We start from the raw sequence: 17,447 nt of genomic DNA on the forward strand, positions 1-17,447 counted from the left end.
AACCCTAGTTCATTATCTATAAAACTGGGGGTAATAATAAGCCCTACCTTGTATACTGTTGTGAGGAATAAATGAGGTAATATACATAAAGTACCTAGCACAGACTCCCATACTTAAGCACTCAATAAGCATCAACTATCCGTAGCTGTCTAGTCAATCAGAAAAGCACAATGGTCTGTTATCTTTAAGTCCGTCAAGTTCCAAAAAAAAAAAAAGTGGGGGTTTTTCCCTACAAAAGTATCAATTAAATGTAATATAAGAAGGAAAACTAGGGGCGCCTGGGTGGCGCAGTCGGTTAAGCGTCCGACTTCAGCCAGGTCACGATCTCGCGGTCCGTGAGTTCGAGCCCCGCGTCAGGCTCTGGGCTGATGGCTCAGAGCCTGGAGCCTGTTTCCGATTCTGTGTCTCCCTCTCTCTCTGCCCCTCCCCCGTTCATGCTCTGTCTCTCTCTGTCCCAAAAATAAATAAACGTTGAAAAAAAAAAAAAGAAGGAAAACTAAATTCAAATCCAGTTCAGGCCCCACCTCACTTGCAACTGAGAGCAAATTATGTCACCTCCACCTTCTCATCTATAAAATGGGAATAATAAACTGTACTAAACTCTGAACATCTCAGAGACAAGTAAGAATCTATGAGATAAAAGGCAATGAAAAAGCTGGGGTTTGCCTAGGTGGCTCAGTTGGTTAAGCGTCCAACTTCGGCTCAGGTCATGATCTCATGAGTTCAAGCCCTGCATCGGGGTCTGTCAGAGCCTGGAGCCTGCTTCATATTCTGTGTCTCCCTCTCTTTCTGCCCGTCCCCCACTCATGCTTGGTCTCTCTCCTTCAAAAATAAACAGACATTAAAAAAAAAGGCAACAAGGAAGCTTTTACTTCTACAAAGAAAAAATAAGTGAATCCAGAGTATGATTATTATTAAAATGTCACACCCAATATTATTGGACATAAAGAAACCAGTGACATTTCTTTCTCTTTCAAGAACATCAGATTTGATAGCCTTTTAATCTGCTCACAATGAGCCTGCTAAAGCAGGAAGAAGTAAAAGGCTTCTTCTTATAAAGCCCACCAAATCTAAGACTGTGCCCCTGTCTGTTGGTCAAGCTTCAACCATCCTGGGCCATTTCTCAGGCACCAGTGTCAGAAGAAATTAGAAAAGGTTTTTAGTTCCACTTGACATGTTAAACCAACAACAACCAAAATCCTTATCTGCAGGATGACTGCTCAAAAGACCCAAGAAAGGGTCAATTCTTACCACCACTTTCTCTCCTATACTGAGTGGTTTAAAATGTAATATGTGAGCTGGGAAGAAGAACTCAATTTTTTCCTTGTTTGACTTTTACTTTTAGGTCCAGGCATTGAGTTTCATTTTTAACTTACTATAAAAATTGTGGTGTTAGAGTTAGAGGTTAAGGTGGGAAGGGAGGGTGGCTAATTTTCCTAACTTAAGGAAGCGTGCAAAACTGCATCCGATTCATCAACCACATGTCTGTCTCCCAAACCCAAAGAGGGGAAAAAAAATTTTATCTACTTTTATTAATCATCTACTATATGCCAGGCACTGAACTAAGTATATATATTATTCCAAAGCCCATTTTTCTCTCCCACATCTACAAACACCATGAAGCAGTCCTCACTGAATGGGAACCATCCCAATTGGGGGTAAAAAAATCACAGTCTGACAAGTTCTAGACATTTCAAAGGTTAGTGTTGTGAACACACAAAGAAGTCTTGGATAGGAACAAGGTCCCAGTTCCTAAAGATTCTTTGCAAGAGGAATACTCAAACTATGTTTTTCCACTAATTCTGGAATTAACTTGAAGCTATTTAATACACTACCCAAAAAGTTTAAGAATTTTTAAAAATGAAGCACAAGAAGAACTCACTGTAGGGCTAAAACAACCCAAGCCAAATTACTGACCTGAGAGTACATTTAACAATCAAATACAGAATTTATAATATCCTCTTAAAGGATCTTTACAGATGTGCTCACAAGAGAAAGCAACCACAATGAATTGGCATCTGTACGGCCAGGTAATGAGAGGGCAAAGCCTTCCTGCTGGCAGCAGCAATTCAAAGTGAGATATCATTCTCACTATAAAACCCAACTCATTCTCACCCTTGGGGTACAAAGCCATCATCCTAAATGATTGTCTACATAGCAAACTGTCAGATGGGACCAAATACACACTGATGTTCCGATGTGTAAATGCCATTCTCTCCATCTACAACTCTCGAAAAAAGAAAAAAGTAATAAGCCTTAAAAAGGACACTTTTCACAACTGACCTCTACATTAATGCACTTTATATTAACCATAGTTAATGTCTGTGTTAAACACTAACGTTAAAAGAACATAATTGTGTTCTGTATTCTTGGAACGCTTTCCCTGAATTAAGACTCTGGAGAAAAATCAGCCAAAATATAGGGCTAATCCATGCCCCCTAATGGGATGAGGTAGAGGCCTTGCCTGAGGAGCCCAACAAACAATTGTGATGACTAGTTTACCATCCATGCCAGAACCTGCAAAGCTAAGGCTATCACCACGTCTGGCTTTCTGCTAACAGAAGGTGAGCCTCTGATCTGTGTATAGGGCTCCTTAGGGTGATTTTTAAACTAGCAATTTTCAGCGTACCACACAGACCTCCAATAACGCTATCACCTTGTAAGGCAGTTAGGCGGGGGAGGGGGGGCGGGGGGCGGTGGCTCATAGATAAGTGACGTATGTGGCTGCCATCATCTCAACCAGTCCAACACTACCATAAGAAAATAAAAGGGAAAAGCACTTCATGGTTCTCTCGTGGCCACCTGACCATAGCGACTCAGCAGCCCATACTCATCCCCCTGCTAGACTCCCGATCAAGGGTATCAGGACAAGATCTACCCTCGGGATGCGGGCACTTGCCCAGCCACGGTGCGACAGAGGAGCCCCATACCTCAGCTCCAGTGGAAAGCCAATGGCCCAGGGGCTGGGCTGGGGCGGCAGGACAGTGCACACTCCATCCCTAAGCCTCCCGACACCGGTTAAGATAAGAGATCTTCGCCCCCGCCCCCAAAGCTTCCCCAGAAGACTCATTCCAAGCCACTCTGCCACTCTCCCACTCACAAATTGCTGGAAGCCTCCCCCTTCCCCTGGCTTTCGCCAGTGCCAAGCTCCCCTGGAACTCTGGGGCCCGCGCGGCCGCCCTTGACCGAACATCCAACTCCTGGAGGTCAAGGACAGGGGCCGGGAGGGCCGGGGAAGCGCGAGGAGGGGCTTCCTCGTCGGTCCGCCGCCCCGCTAGGGAAAGGGCTCCAAGGGGCCGCCAGAAGGAGGCGCCAAGCGCCCACGGCGGGTCCCGAGCCCTCCGGGCTGCCCAGGGGAGGCAGGTCTTCAGCCACAGGTCGGGTGGCCGCGGTCGCCTGCTCTAGAGCCGCCCTCTGGGGGCCCCGGAAACCCTGCACTTGGGGCGCTGGTGGAATGAGGCCCCCACGGAACGGTTGGGGCCGGTCTGGGTCCCGAAGCCCGGTCCTCACCTCCGTCTCATGCTGGTGTGTCGCTCGGCGCCAGCGTCCCCTGGCCGGCCTGGGCCGCCGAGCCCCGCTCCGGGCCCGCAGCCCCGCAGTCCCGCAGCCCCAGCACGCCAGCCGCAGCGTCCGCGCGGGCAACAGCAGCGGCAGCAGCTAAGGCAGCGGCGCCGCCGCTGGTGGCTGGGCGGGCACATGGGAGGGCGGGGGCTGCAGCCCTCGAGCCCTGACCATAGGGCCCCAGCCTCGGGGGTGACAGATCTAAGTGCGCCTCTAAAAATGGCACTTGGTTCCCATCCTTAGGGTTGCTGTTGCTACCTACAGGCTCAGACTTTGCCAGAATCTCACGGTTATATGCAGAAGGTGAAGAAATGAGCTGTCGCCACTCCCTTCCTCCTCCCTACTTCCCCGCATGGTCCATATGGTACATTCCTCAAAGCCAGGCCCAAGAGAGAGGGAGGATTTGATTGGTTGTGAATCTTGGAAGGGCGCAAGGAGCCACACAAAATGGCCAATGGAAAAGCACGGTGGGCATATCAAACCTGCCAGATGGGGAGAAGAGAGGATGCGTTTAAAGGGACCTTGTTTGTTGCCCTCAGAAATCACGACAAAACAAAACCAGAAATTTTTTTACTAATCCTAGCCAGACCGGAAACAAAGAGATTAGGGGCTCCTCAAATGTTTGGGTTAGACAGCTAAAAGAAAATACGGAGAGAATTGAGCCAGACATGTGTGTGGCTTTGGGTAGGTTACTCCATCTCTCTGCCTCAGTTTCCTCATCTAATCCAATGACAATATTGGACTAGAAGTGATCTCTGATGGGCTTTCTCATATTTTGTGATCCTACAATCCTTTGCATGGGATTAGCAATATTTACATATATTCTTCAATATTCGCCATGCTCCACCGTCTTAAAGAACTTTGAACTTTTGGCACCAAATCCTTTATACAGACAGTATAAACCCATCTTTTATGAAGACAAATTCAATATACTTTGTCCCTCCTCTCTTAAAAGCATTCCTCTTATGTGTGGAGAGAACCCCAACTCCCTACTACCCCCAGTATCTCATAATTTCTGCTCTTGCAAGTCACTTCTTCTTCTTCCTTCTCTCTTCATCCACAGCATCAAAGTTTCAATTAATAATTAATTCACCTGTTGAACTGTCCAGAATCCCTGCCAAAGCTTGCTAAAGTCTTCATCAGGGTTGCTGAAGTGCTATCTGAAGTCTCTGGCATGCCATTCAACTATACATGACCAATTATGCTTTTGGTCATATTACATGTCAAATTCAAGACTTTGAAAACATCCCTTGGGGACCTAGTCTGCTCTATTTTAGAGCTTTATACTGGCATCTAAGCCTATGTTTTGGCCACCAAACTTCAGACCAACTCCACCTTCATTTTTCAGAACTTTTTGACCTTCCATCATCTGCTCACCCTACATCCACTCAACCTTCTTCCAAATTATATGAAGTATTTGGGATATTTTTCTTTTCTTTTCTTTTCTTTTTAATTTTTTAATGTTTATTTATTTTTGAGAGAGAGGGAGACAGAGTATGAGCAGATGAGGGGTAGAGAGAGAGAGGGAGACACAGAATCGAAGCAGGCTCCAGGCTCTGAGCTGCCAGCACAGAGCCCGACGTGGGGCTCGAACCCACAAACTGTGAGATCATGACCCGAGCTGAAGTTGGACACTTAACCGACCGAGCCACCCAGGCGCCCCTGGGATATTTTTCTAATAAGCTCAACTCTACACACACACCCCCAACTCATCCTCCAATTATTTCTCCATGAAACTTTCCCAAGTTGATTAACAGAAGCTGCTAGCTTACAGAGCTCCTATTTCTATTCTGTGCTACCATAATCCTGAGTTTCTGCCCCAATATGCAATTTTTTTCTTTTCTTTTTAAATGGCATTATGGTTTTCTTTATTTTTTAACATTTATTCATATTTGAGAGAGAGAGGCAGAGTGCAAGTGGAGGAGGGGCAGAGAGAGAGATACACACAATCTGAATCATGTTCCAGGCTCTGAGCTGTCAGCACAGAGCCCACACGGGGCTCGAACCCGTGAACCACGAGATCATGACCTGGGCCTAAGTCGGGTGCTTAACTGACTGAGCCACCCAGGCACCCCTCCAATGTGCAATATTTATTGACATAATTACCTCTCTCATTCATTTACAACAGCAGCTGCTTACATTCATTGAATGCTTACTATGTGCTAAGTACTGTTGGGAAGTGCTCTGCATGTATCATTTCATTTCACCATCACATCAAATCTATGAAGTGCTATTATAATTCCTGTTTTGTGGAGAGAAAGTGAGTCTTAGAGAAGCTGATTTGCCCAAGTGCACACAGTAGAGGTCTAACTGTAGTTTCTACCTTCACAACCCCACAGCACAATATTATCTCCTACTTCTTTTTCTTTTTAAGTTTATTTATGTATTTTGTCAGGGAAGGGCGTGAGTGGGGGAAGGGCAGAGAGAAGGAGAGAGAAAATCCCACGCAGGCTCTGCACTTTCAGCACAGAGCCACAGAGCCTGACGTGAGGCTCGAACTCATGAACCCTGAAATCATGACTTGAGCTAAAATCAAGAGTTGGAGGCTTAACCGACTGAGCCACTCAGGTGTCCCCATCTCCTATTTCGTAAGAACCTACTGCATTCTATACAAGAGATAATGTTATACACTTATACCATTTTTTTTTACATTTCTATACCTATAAAATCATTTAAGGCTCAAAACAATCATGTCAGGTTAGAGGCAGTTTGTTTGCAGTGAGAAAGAAAACTACAGCTCAGAAAGCCTGACCAGTTTGGCTATGGTAACAAGGCTGGTAAGTAATGAAGTCTGGTTTTCCAAGTTGTCCATCTTTCCCATTGAAATCCCTGCTTCCTGAGTGAATACAATCTTTTCACATATAACAAGTAGAAAACAATTATAAGCAACACAGGAACAAATAACAGCAAACCCCACACCATGGAATCCAGGGAGAATGGTACCAGTGCTTACCATGGGCAGAAAATAAGTCAAGGAGGGCTTCTACAAAGAGTGAGAAGCACTATGTATTTCTTTCTACTGTCTTATTGTTTATATTGTTTATAAACAATTATTGTTTACATAATATATTATATTGTTTATAAACAATGTATATTGTTTATATATATAGTTTATAATATATATATTATATATATTGTTTATATTATATATATTGTTTATAAACAATTATTGTTTATATAATATATTATATTAGTCTCTGAGACTGCCTTTGACACATCTGGCAAATTCAATAGCAAATAGCAACAAAAACTGCCCCCCCCCCCAACTGCCTAGAGCACCTGGAGATAGAACCAGCACCATGCCTATGAGGAAGGAATCTCTATGTGCAGGGCTGACAGATTCAGGGACGTTTCCAAATTGCTGTTTAGTAAAATACCCTGCTTCACTGACACTTGTAACATAGCCCTGAAAATAGAAGCTGGGCTAATGACTTCATTCTTTTTAAACTGCTGAAATCCTCACAGGGGAGGACACACTGGCAAAATGATGTGAGAGCCAGTAAACTTTTAATGTCAATCAAGAAGCTTGAGCATGGTAATTCTGAAGCCAATACTTGTGGTGCTCATTGCCTGGTCCAGAACTAGTCAGTCCAGTTAATTTTCACTCCCATTGTTCTCCTGACTTTTCTTATCTCCACAGAGCATTCAAATGCACTTATCTAAATGCTTTATTTATGCACTCTAACATTTAGTGGGCACCTACTATGAGCAAAGGACCATCAGATTGTTTGGGGCTATCCTGATGGATCATACATGAAGTTTATTAAGTGGAGAAGTTGATAAACAGCAGATCCACTTGGTGAGGAATGGATTGGATTCCATCCCCAGTCTAATTGCAAGCTCATGTTGGAAGGCCCATCCTCTAGAATAGGATGAGGACCACTGGGCTGAATTCTGGGCGAGGGCAGGGGTGGGAGAGATGGGCATATATATTGGGGAGGAAGGTGGAGAAATGTAGGGTACCCAGAAATAACTAGACATGTATAAAACAGTAGGGGGAATAATATCAATCCATAATTTGGGCATTAGAAGAATTGTCTGTTCTGTCTTACTTTAAGAAAGTATTTTTTTCTGATTTCAAAAGTAATACATGTTCATTGTTTAAAAAAATTTTAATACAGAAAAGTACAAAAAATTTAAAATTACCCATTACCCTTAACAGCATTTCACTGTTACTATTGTAACGTATTTTCCTATGTTTTCTTTGTGTATGTGTCTTCTTTTTTTGTATGTATCTTTTTATTTTAGTTTATTTATTTATTTTGGGAGAGGGAGAGAGAGAGAGAGAAAGCAAGTGGGGGAGAGGGGCAGCGAGAGAGGGAGAGGGAGAGATTCCCAAGAAGGGTCCACACTTAGCACAGAGCTGAATGTAGGGCTTGATCACACAGCCATGAGCTGAAATTAAGAGTTGGTCACTTAACAAACTGAGCCACCCAGGTGCCCCTGTATGTATCTTTTAAATAAAATTTGACCAAACTGTTCTGCAGTCTACTTTCTCCTTAACAATAGACTAGGAATTTTCCCATGCCAATAATTCTAATTCATGATTTTAAGTGGCTGCACTTTAAGTGGCTATACTTTAAGTTATTTAACCAAGATTTTACTTCCAGTCATTGATTATTTCCAATTTTTCCTTATTATATGTAACTTCAAGGATTATTCATATATGTAAATGTTTATATATGTTTATGATTATTTCCTAGTATTTCTAGAAATAGAATTCCTTGGTCAAAAACATGCACTTTTTTTATTTTTATTTTTTTATCTTTTAAAGTTTATTTTATTTTGTTTTTTTTAATATATGACATTTATTGTCAAATTGGTTTCCATACAACACCCAGTGCTCATCCCAAAAGATGCCCTCTTCAATGCCCATCACCTCCCCTCCCCTCCCTCCCACCCCCCATCAACCCTCAGTTTGTTCTCAGTTTTTAAGAGTCTCTTATGCTTTGGCTCTCTCCCACTCTAACCTCTTTTTTTTTTTCCTTCCTCTCCCCCATGGGTTTCTGTTAAGTTTCTCAGGATCCACATAAGAGTGAAAACATATGGTATCTGTCTTTCTCTGTATGGCTTATTTCACTTAGCATCACACTTTCCAGTTCCATCCGCGTTGCTACAAAGGGCCAGATTTCATTCTTTCTCATTGCCACGTAGTACTCCATTGTGTATATAAACCACAATTTCTTTATCCATTCATCAGCTGATAGACATTTAGGCTCTTTCCACAATTTGGCTATTGTTGAGAGTGCTTCTATAAATATCGGGGTACAAGTGACCCTGTGCATCAGTACTCCTGTATCCCTTGGGTAAATTCCTAGCAGTGCTACTGCTGGGTCATAGGGTAGGTCTATTTTTAATTTTTTGAGGAACCTCCACACTGTTTTCCAGAGTGGTTGCACCAGTTTGCATTCCCACCAACAGTGCAAGAGGGTTCCCGTTTCTCCACATCCTCTCCAGCATCTATAGTCTCCTGATTTGTTCATTTTGGCCACTCTGACTGGCGTGAGGTGATATCTGAATGTGGTTTTGATTTGTATTTCCCTGATGAGGAGCGACGTTGAGCATCTTTTCATGTGCCTGTTGGTCATCCAGATGTCTTCTTTAGAGAAGGGTCTATTCATGTTTTCTGCCCATTTCTTCACTGGATTATTTGTTTTTTGGGTGTGGAGTTTGGTGAGCTTTTTATAGATTTTGGATACTAGCCCTTTGTCAGATATGTCATTTGCAAATATCTTTTCCCATTCCGTTGGTTGCCTTTTAGTTTTGTTGATTGTTTCCTTTGCTGAGACATGCACATTTTTAAATGTTTCATTTATATCGCCAAATTGTCTCTCAGGAAGTTTACACCAGTTACTTTCTCACCAGCAAGGTATGTTGGGGCTATTTCTCTGAACCCTCATCAATCCTGGGCATTTGTCTTCTTTTGTAATCCTTGTCAATTTGACAGATGAAAAACATCTCGTTGTGTAAATTATTATAGTGTGTATTTTTACCTGCCAAGGTAATAAATATGCATTTTTCCTTTCAAGTGCCCTGGAATTAAACCACAAAATGAGTGTTTCCCTTTTCCTCATTCAACCATTCTTCTCCCAACTCCCTGAAAAACTATAGAAAAATCAGAGTAGAATCTGCCAAATGATCAATGCTCAGACAAACTCAGTATCATTTCACCTGAACCAATAAAAAGGTAGTGGAACAGATGGCTCAAAACAACACATAAACCTATACATTATAGCTTTGAAATGGGTAACAAATCCATGCATAGAAACTTTTTCAACTAAAACGGATACCAGTGACCCAAGTTATACTTACTACTGGCTAATATTAAAATCAGTTTGAGGGGCACCTGGGTGGCTTAGTTGGGTAAATGTCCAACTTAGGCTCAGGTCATGATCTCATGGTTTGTGGGTTTGAGCCCTGCATTGGGTTCTGGGCTGACAGCTTGGAGTCTGGAGCCTACTTCAGATTCTGTGTTTCCCTCTGTCTCTGCCCCTCCCCACTCCTCTCTCTCAAAAATAAACATTTAAAAATAACAATAAAATACAATCAATTTGAGTTTCTTCAACAATGCCCAATTCTGTGATGGGGACAAGTCCAAGATGGGCCAATCTGGCAATCCATCCTCTATATTGAGCGGCTGACTAATCCACTCAATATTACTCTCAGCTCTTGCTTAGCTTTCTTGTCCCTTGGCTTTTTTTGTGGTTGACCTTTACATGATCTCCTTTTCTCCAGCCATTAACAAGCCTAATATCCCATTGAAGAATTTACCCCTCTCCCATTCTCAGTGTAGTTTGCTGGTATTGATCACAACCCTTCTCTGGACTTGAAGTGGGATACAGATAGCTCTGGGAGCTGCTAGCAGCCATCTGGGGCCATGAGGTAGACCTGGCCTGCAAGAGGAACAAACCAGAAGGAGTGGAGTTGAGAAATGGAGAGAGGTAGAGCTGGACCTGGTCTCATCTGTGAGCCCTGAATCAAGTCTCATGGGCCAGTTATATGAAACAGTAATTACGCCCTATTTTTTAACTTAGATCGGGTCAGCTTTCTCTCATGGCAAAGAAAAAATTGCTTACTGAAACACTGGCTGTGGATGGATTCTGTAGTTCAATAGGAACTCAGCCCAAGTACTACAAATGTCACACCCATTACTGCCACTAGTTCAGTTCATCATGACCCCCAGAGGTGTTTAGCTTTAAGATAGCTCCAGGGATATCCCAAGCTATATGTAGCCTGAAGTCTCCCAGGATTCCTTGGACAGGCTCAGAGGCCTATCTTCTCTATCTATAGGATAAGAGAGTGAAGAGAGAGGAAGAAGATGATTTGATACAATTTTGATTCCTGGGCTACATGCATTGTCACATGGCCCTATGAAGACATGAGGATGTGAAAAGCTTGATGTCCTTGCTTCTCTCCTCTTCTACACCAAAGACTGGGTTGAAACAACAGTCTTTTGGAGAAAAGCCAAGGGGACCATGGACTGGGATGTCCCAGAGCTGGAAGACATCCTGGGTTCTGGGGTTTATCCCTAGGCTAACATTTCATAGTAGGTTACAAAAATAGATTTTTAAAAACTAATTAAATCTAACTAATTCTTGATTTGCAAGTTTCACCATACCAGGAAAAATGATGTTTAAATGCAACTTGAAAAGTTTGCAAATCTACTTTTGCATTAATTTTCCACAATACAATGTCAAAAAATTAAGAAGTGTTTGTCCCACGTCATTGGTATGTATGTTCTGTAATCAGAAATTCTAAGTATGAGCAAGCAAAAACCAAGACAGTCTATAGAAGAAATCTCTAGTCACCAGAGTTGCTACAAAATAATATCTAGAATTACCACACTCTATCATCACAATAGAGTTTCCTAGAATCATAATGTAACTTTGAAGAAGGCTTTTCCCTAATCCAACTCAGACCAAGTTCTTGAAAGTCTCTAGGAAGCACAGCAAATCTTGCTGTGTTTTACGTGTGTGTATGTGTGTGTGTGTGTGCATAATTATATGCATACCCTTGTGATTGGTTCCTTTTGCAGTGAGGAGGGACAGAAGCTGTCTTTCCAATTCTACCTTCCTTTGCTGCTCACAGTGCTCTTAAAAATAAAAACATCAGCTTCAATATTCCATAAGGCATGGGTCAAGTTCAGTCCACTTGGGTTATATTTGAATAGGACTTATTTTACACAACTCTGTTTTCAATTGTGAAAGAGAAAAAAATAAAACGAATTGAGAAAAGAGAGAAGAGGGGAGAGAGCATACAATATTGCACATTTAGGAAGTGGAATAATGATAGAAGATGCCCTGAGAAAGCCTCAGAATGGAACCAACAAACTTGAAACTGTTGGTATACAAACTGGTATTTTTTAGATTTAAGAGAACACATCCAAATGGATCAGCCCTTTATTTTTACCTTATTTGATTTTATTTTTGAGAGAGAGAGCATGTGAGCAGGGAGAGGGGCAGAGGCAGAGAGAAAGAATCTTAAGCAGGCTCCACAACCAGCATGAGATTATGACCTGAGCTGAAACCAAGAGTCAGATGCTTAACTGACTGCGCCACCTATGCACCGCTTTTTTCTTTCTCTCTCTCTCTTTCTTTCTTCCTTCCTTCCTTCCTTCCTTCCTTCCTTCCTTTCCTTCCTTCCTCCTTTCTGTTCCTTTCCTCCTTTCTCTCTCTCTCTCTCTCTCTTCCTAGAGCATGTGGATCAGCCTTTTACAGAGAAGGAAAAGATGTCAAATCTTCCTTTGTCCAGTGCCTACTGAGGGAATTTACAGGATCCCAAATCCTCCTTACTCCCGCTTGAGGTCATTGAAGTTCTGTTTGATTTAAGCTTCCGATTCTTTTTCATTAATTCATCATGTTATGGGCAAGGCACTTGTAGGTACTGATGGCATTCCAAGATCAAGTAGACATAGGGTCTTGACCTCAAGGAGCTAACAATAGGGCAGGGAAAGTGAGACACAGATAGAAAATGGACTTTGCCAGGTGGAAAGTACTATCTTGTGATACTAAGAAGGCTTCCATTTAAGAGATCAGGGAAGTTTTATGGCAGGGTTATTTGAGTGGTCCCTCAACAGAGAGGTATAGAAAAAGGCATTCCAAGAAGTGAGGCCCCTTTTCCCCTTGTTCCAGTTCCTACATGCAGAGAAGAATCAGCGATTCCCCCCTCCCCCCGCCCAACCTTATCAGAGCTTTTTGGAAGCACCTCAGTGCCCCACAGGGGAAGCAGATTGAAGTTTAAAAAGAAACATAATGTGAAAGGATAAATATTAACATGTGAACATCTAAGTGGAGAGAGGGATGGGTGGAGTTTGAGTTTATCTTCTTTTTGCTTATTTGTGCACTTTCATTTTGGGAAAGAATGGACTATGGAACGTACTTTTGTAATGAGAAAAAATAAAAACAACTTAAAAACATCAACCCCACTCTCCCCCAAAAAGAAGAGAAAAGGAACAAGAAGAGCATCCACATCTTTTCCACATTTAATGGTATTTTGAGTCCTCTTACCTCTCCATGATCACAGGTCTTTAGTATTGCCAGTTTCATCCTGCTTGGAACCCCAGCCTGTATGCATCAACCAGAGCTGCACCATGTTTCAGAGCTGCCTCCGGAGAGTATGTCATGGAAAAATCATTGGCTTTAATAACACCAGAGGCAGTGAAATAACATTTCTAAGATAGTTTAGGCCATTTGGGCCAGAGGTCCCTAACCTCATCTAAAAGAGAAGTTACTTTCATTTTCTGCCAATCTTGAATTTCTGACAGTGAAAGCCTTAGGAATGAGTGGGGACAGAAGATAGCTGAGGGTCACCACTATTGACTCCATCTCCTGCCTGCTTGCTGGGAAGCCTTGTTTAATTTGGGAGGAAGAAAGGGGGTACAAGCCGAGTTGAGACTATGTAATGGCAGGTGATCTGAAAGTTCTATTGTATAAGCTTAAGCTTTGCTACTGGTGTGTCACTAATGGGTGCCACATAGTGATGTCCTCAGCTCTCAGGGCTGCCTGGTAGGACCAGGAATGGCCAGAGCCTCCCATCAAGCCTCCTCCTGTGGGAGTACCTTGTCAGTTCACCCCAGGGTACTGGTCAAATACCATCTTCTACGTGTATCATAACTTGGCACACATACAGAAACCACTGAGATATAATTTCAATATGTACTGTTACACCACAATTTACTAGTCTGGAGAGGCTGTCTCATGAAAAGTGATGTGAAAACAACAACAGCAAGCATTCACAGAGCTGTTCCTTTGTTCCAGGTCCTAGGATGCTTGATGCATTAATTCCGTGGTGGATATCACCAGCTTTTGCCTGCTCAGCATCCAGGCCCTCTTGCTGGGTAATAGCACCTACATTGTCTGTGGGAATTGTCTTTCCACACTGCATGCAGGCCTGTGGGCATGACAACTAAGATGCCTTGTTCTCCACCTATGAGGTAGACAGCACATGGCCCAGCCAAGGCCACGCTGACTTCTCTTCCTATAATTCAGTGTTAAGCAGAGAGACACAAGAATGGAAAATAACCTGAGCTGATATATCCCATTGTGAATATCTTGAAGAAGGAAACTGGTTATCTTTCTACTCTCTAGATCCCATTAGCTGCCCTAGTCCTCATCCTTTGCAAGACCTAGTAATATAATTTTCATTCAATTATGTTAGCTAATCCATATTCTTCCAATAAGTTTCTTCCACCCTCCCCAAAGTTAGACCTAAAGTCTATCTTTGTTGTTTGCAACAACAACAACAAAAAACCCAAAGGTATAAGCTAACCTTCTTAAGAACCTCATTTTGTGTCATTATTATCCCTATTTTAAGATAAGATAATTGAACTTCAGAGATGTTAAAAAAAATTGCCCAAGGTCACACAGCTAATGAGTGGCAACCACAATCAGAATTTTAAGCCAAGTCCATCTGACATGGAGGCATGAGAAGAATGCAGATTTTGTCATGAGGGCAAAATTAACTCAACACCCCACTTCTCCACTCTCCGCATAGAACCCTGGTTACATCAATGTCTCTGAACTGCAGTAATTCCAAGTTAAAAAATGGGAAAAATAATGCTCATTTCACAGAGTTGTTGAGGGTTGATGGAAATATGTACATGAAAGCAGTGGCCTGGAATATGTGCTTAATACATATTAATATCTTTTCCCTAAATATGAAATTTATTATCTCTGCAGAGTTAATTCAATAAACTAATTGAGGTCTTGTTTAGTTCAGAGATTACTGCTTCTGAGTTGACACAAGTACAATCTCTCCCTCCTACTCTCTCTCTATTTCTCTCTCTCTCTCTCTCTCTCTCTCTCTCTCTCTCTCTCTCTCACACACACACACACACACACACACACACACACACACACACACACAGTTTTGTTTATGGGGGTTTCCTCTCATATCTTTATTCTCCATCTGTGTCCTGAGGTCCTCTCTGTGGAAGGCCTATCAGAAAATACATATGCCCTTAAGAAAAGGATCAGAGGGGATACACACATAGGCATACAATCTAAATCTTCCACCCAATATGTTTTTGGAGAAGGCAGAGAGAAAAAATTTTCATTCCTCTTAGGAATGATAAAAATGAGGCACAGAGACACTAAATATCTGTCTTCAGGTTACACAGCAAACCAAAGGCTAAGAGGGGACACAGAAATTCTACACTAAGCCATTTGGTCTGAAAATACCAGAGCCTGGAAGAGAAAGAGCAGGTTTTGTGGCGCCTGGGTGGTTCAGTCAGTTAAGCCTCCAACTCTTGATATCAGCTCAGGTCATGATCTCACGTCTCGTGAGTTCGAACCCCATGTCAGGCTCTGTGCTGACAGCCTGGAGCCTGCTACAGATTTTGTGTCTCCCTCTCTCTCTGCCCCTTCCTCACTCACACTCTGTCTCTGTCTCTCTCAAAAATAAATAAACATTAAAAAAACTTTGTTTTAAAAAGAAAGAGAAGGTTTTTTAAGTTGCTGTTTTTTTTCTGCCCCCATCTCTTCCCTCCTTTCCCCACTTCCCTTCCCAATTCAATTAAAACAGCTCCATCATTTAAACACTTGCATTAGGGATGCCTGGGTGACTCAGTGGGTTAAGCATCTGACTTGGCTCAGGTCATGATCTTGCAGTTCATGGGCTCAAGCCCCACATCAGGTTCTGTGCTGACAGTTCAGAGCCTGGAGCCTGCTTCAGATTCTGTGTCTCCCTCTCTCTGCCCCGCCCCAACTCACACTCTGTCTTTGTTTCTCTCTCAAAAATAAATAAAAATTAAAAAAATTAAACATCTACATTAGGCACATTTCTAAGAAAATTTCCCCAGATCCCTGTCCATTCTATACCTTGTCTTTCTCTTCAGAATTGTGACATACTTTCAATGACCTTATAATTCTCTTAATAGGGGAAAAAAGCCCCAAAGATGTGTTCCGTATGCTGTAAAAATTAAAGTCCCCAGGGGCACGTGGGTGGCTCAGTCGATTGAGCATCCAACTTTAGCTCAGGTCATGATCTCATAGCTTGTGAGTTCAAGCCCTGCGTTGGGCTCTGTGCTGACAGCTTGGAGCCTGGAGCCTGCTTCCGATTCTGTCTCCCTCTCTCTCTGCCCCTAACCCACTCACATTCTGTCTCTGTCTCTCTCAAAAATAAACATTCAAGGGGCGCCTGGGTGGCGCAGTCGGTTAAGCGTCCGACTTCAGCCAGGTCACGGTCTCGCGGTTCGTGAGTTCGAGCCCCGCGTCAGGCTCTGGGCTGATGGCTCGGAGCCTGGAGCCTGTTTCCGATTCTGTGTCTCCCTCTCTCTCTGCCCCTCCCCCGTTCATGCTCTGTCTCTCTCTGTCCCAAAAATAAATAAAAAATGTTGAAAAAAAATTAAAAAAAAAAAATAAATAAACATTCAAAAAGTGAAAAAAAATATTTTAAAAATTAAATTCCTTTAAAAATATACAGATAAGGGCAAAGTGTTATTTGTACTGAGATTTCTGATGCTTCTGCAGAGATAAATTCAGGTTTTTCTAGGATTGTGAAAAACACAACTAAAAGACCTATTTAGTCAGTCAGTTAACAAGTATTTATAAACTGCCTGCCATAAGCAAGGAATTTACCCAAATAGACATTAGCTCATAACAAGAATGAAAGAAAATCCATACAGCTTGAACTTATTCAACATAATCATGACTCTCATGATTCTTCTGGTTTCTAGGGCCAAGAAAACAAAACTGTGATATGATAATATCTGGGATTTCTTTTCTTCTTCACATTCATTTCTTTCGATCGTGAAGGTTTTGAGGGTTCTTTGTTATTGAAATGGCAATATACAACAGCAAGTGAATTTTTAAAACTTAAAAATCATCTATAATACATTATTTTAGCACAGCAACTTGCATGTGAATATTGTGTCTTCCAGGTGCACACACATTACTTAATGGCACAAATGTGGTATGCTTGTTATTTTATGTTTTGTTGTCCATTTAATCATAAATCTTTTCCATGTTTCTTTGTACATGTCTCTGGATTTAAGCTTTTGTTATGAATGCAAAGTATTCCATTGTGTTGATGTACCACACATTTTCCCACTATTCCTCTAATGTTAGACTTTTCAGCTTTTTCTATATTTTTCCTATTAAATCTAACACAGTAGAAGATATCTTTCATGCATTTGGAATTTCAAAAATCTTTATTAAATAACTTTGTTGGGAAAAATTCTAGAATATAGTACTTCTAGGACTTTTCCTATACACTGGCATGTTGTATTCCCCCCAAATTTTACCTATTGCACTCTAAATAGCATTATGTTATTTTTTAAATTTGTTAATTGTTAGCAAAAAGGAAAACAGTATCACAGTGTCGTTATAATTTGCACTTTTGATTGTTGTCAAAATAAACACATATTTGTGTGTTTGCTCATTTGTTTC

The 17,447-nt window shown here is 42.0% G+C and overlaps 1 protein-coding gene across 27 annotated transcripts in view; it reads right to left on the bottom strand.

Annotated features, from left to right (window-relative positions):
- Positions 1 to 17,447, bottom strand: part of MICAL3 (microtubule associated monooxygenase, calponin and LIM domain containing 3) — a 228,696-nt gene that overhangs the window by 206,681 nt on the left and 4,568 nt on the right. For 6 of the 27 annotated variants that reach the window (XR_015253912.1, XR_015253913.1, XM_086714512.1 and 3 more), the window contains exon 1: positions 3,511 to 3,791. The exons of 1 other annotated variant lie outside the window; for it this stretch is intronic. The gene's annotated coding sequence lies outside the window, so the exon portion shown is untranslated. Of the gene's footprint in view, positions 1 to 3,510; positions 3,800 to 17,447 lie in introns of those variants that run through there. 20 more of the 27 variants (XM_086714511.1, XM_086714508.1, XM_086714509.1 and 17 more) reach the window with 12 other exon arrangements.

The sequence above is a fragment of the Puma concolor genome, chromosome B4 (genome assembly GCF_028749965.1).
Source record: "Puma concolor isolate L17-30 chromosome B4, mPumCon1.1.hap2, whole genome shotgun sequence".
Taxonomy (NCBI): Eukaryota; Metazoa; Chordata; class Mammalia; order Carnivora; family Felidae; genus Puma; species Puma concolor.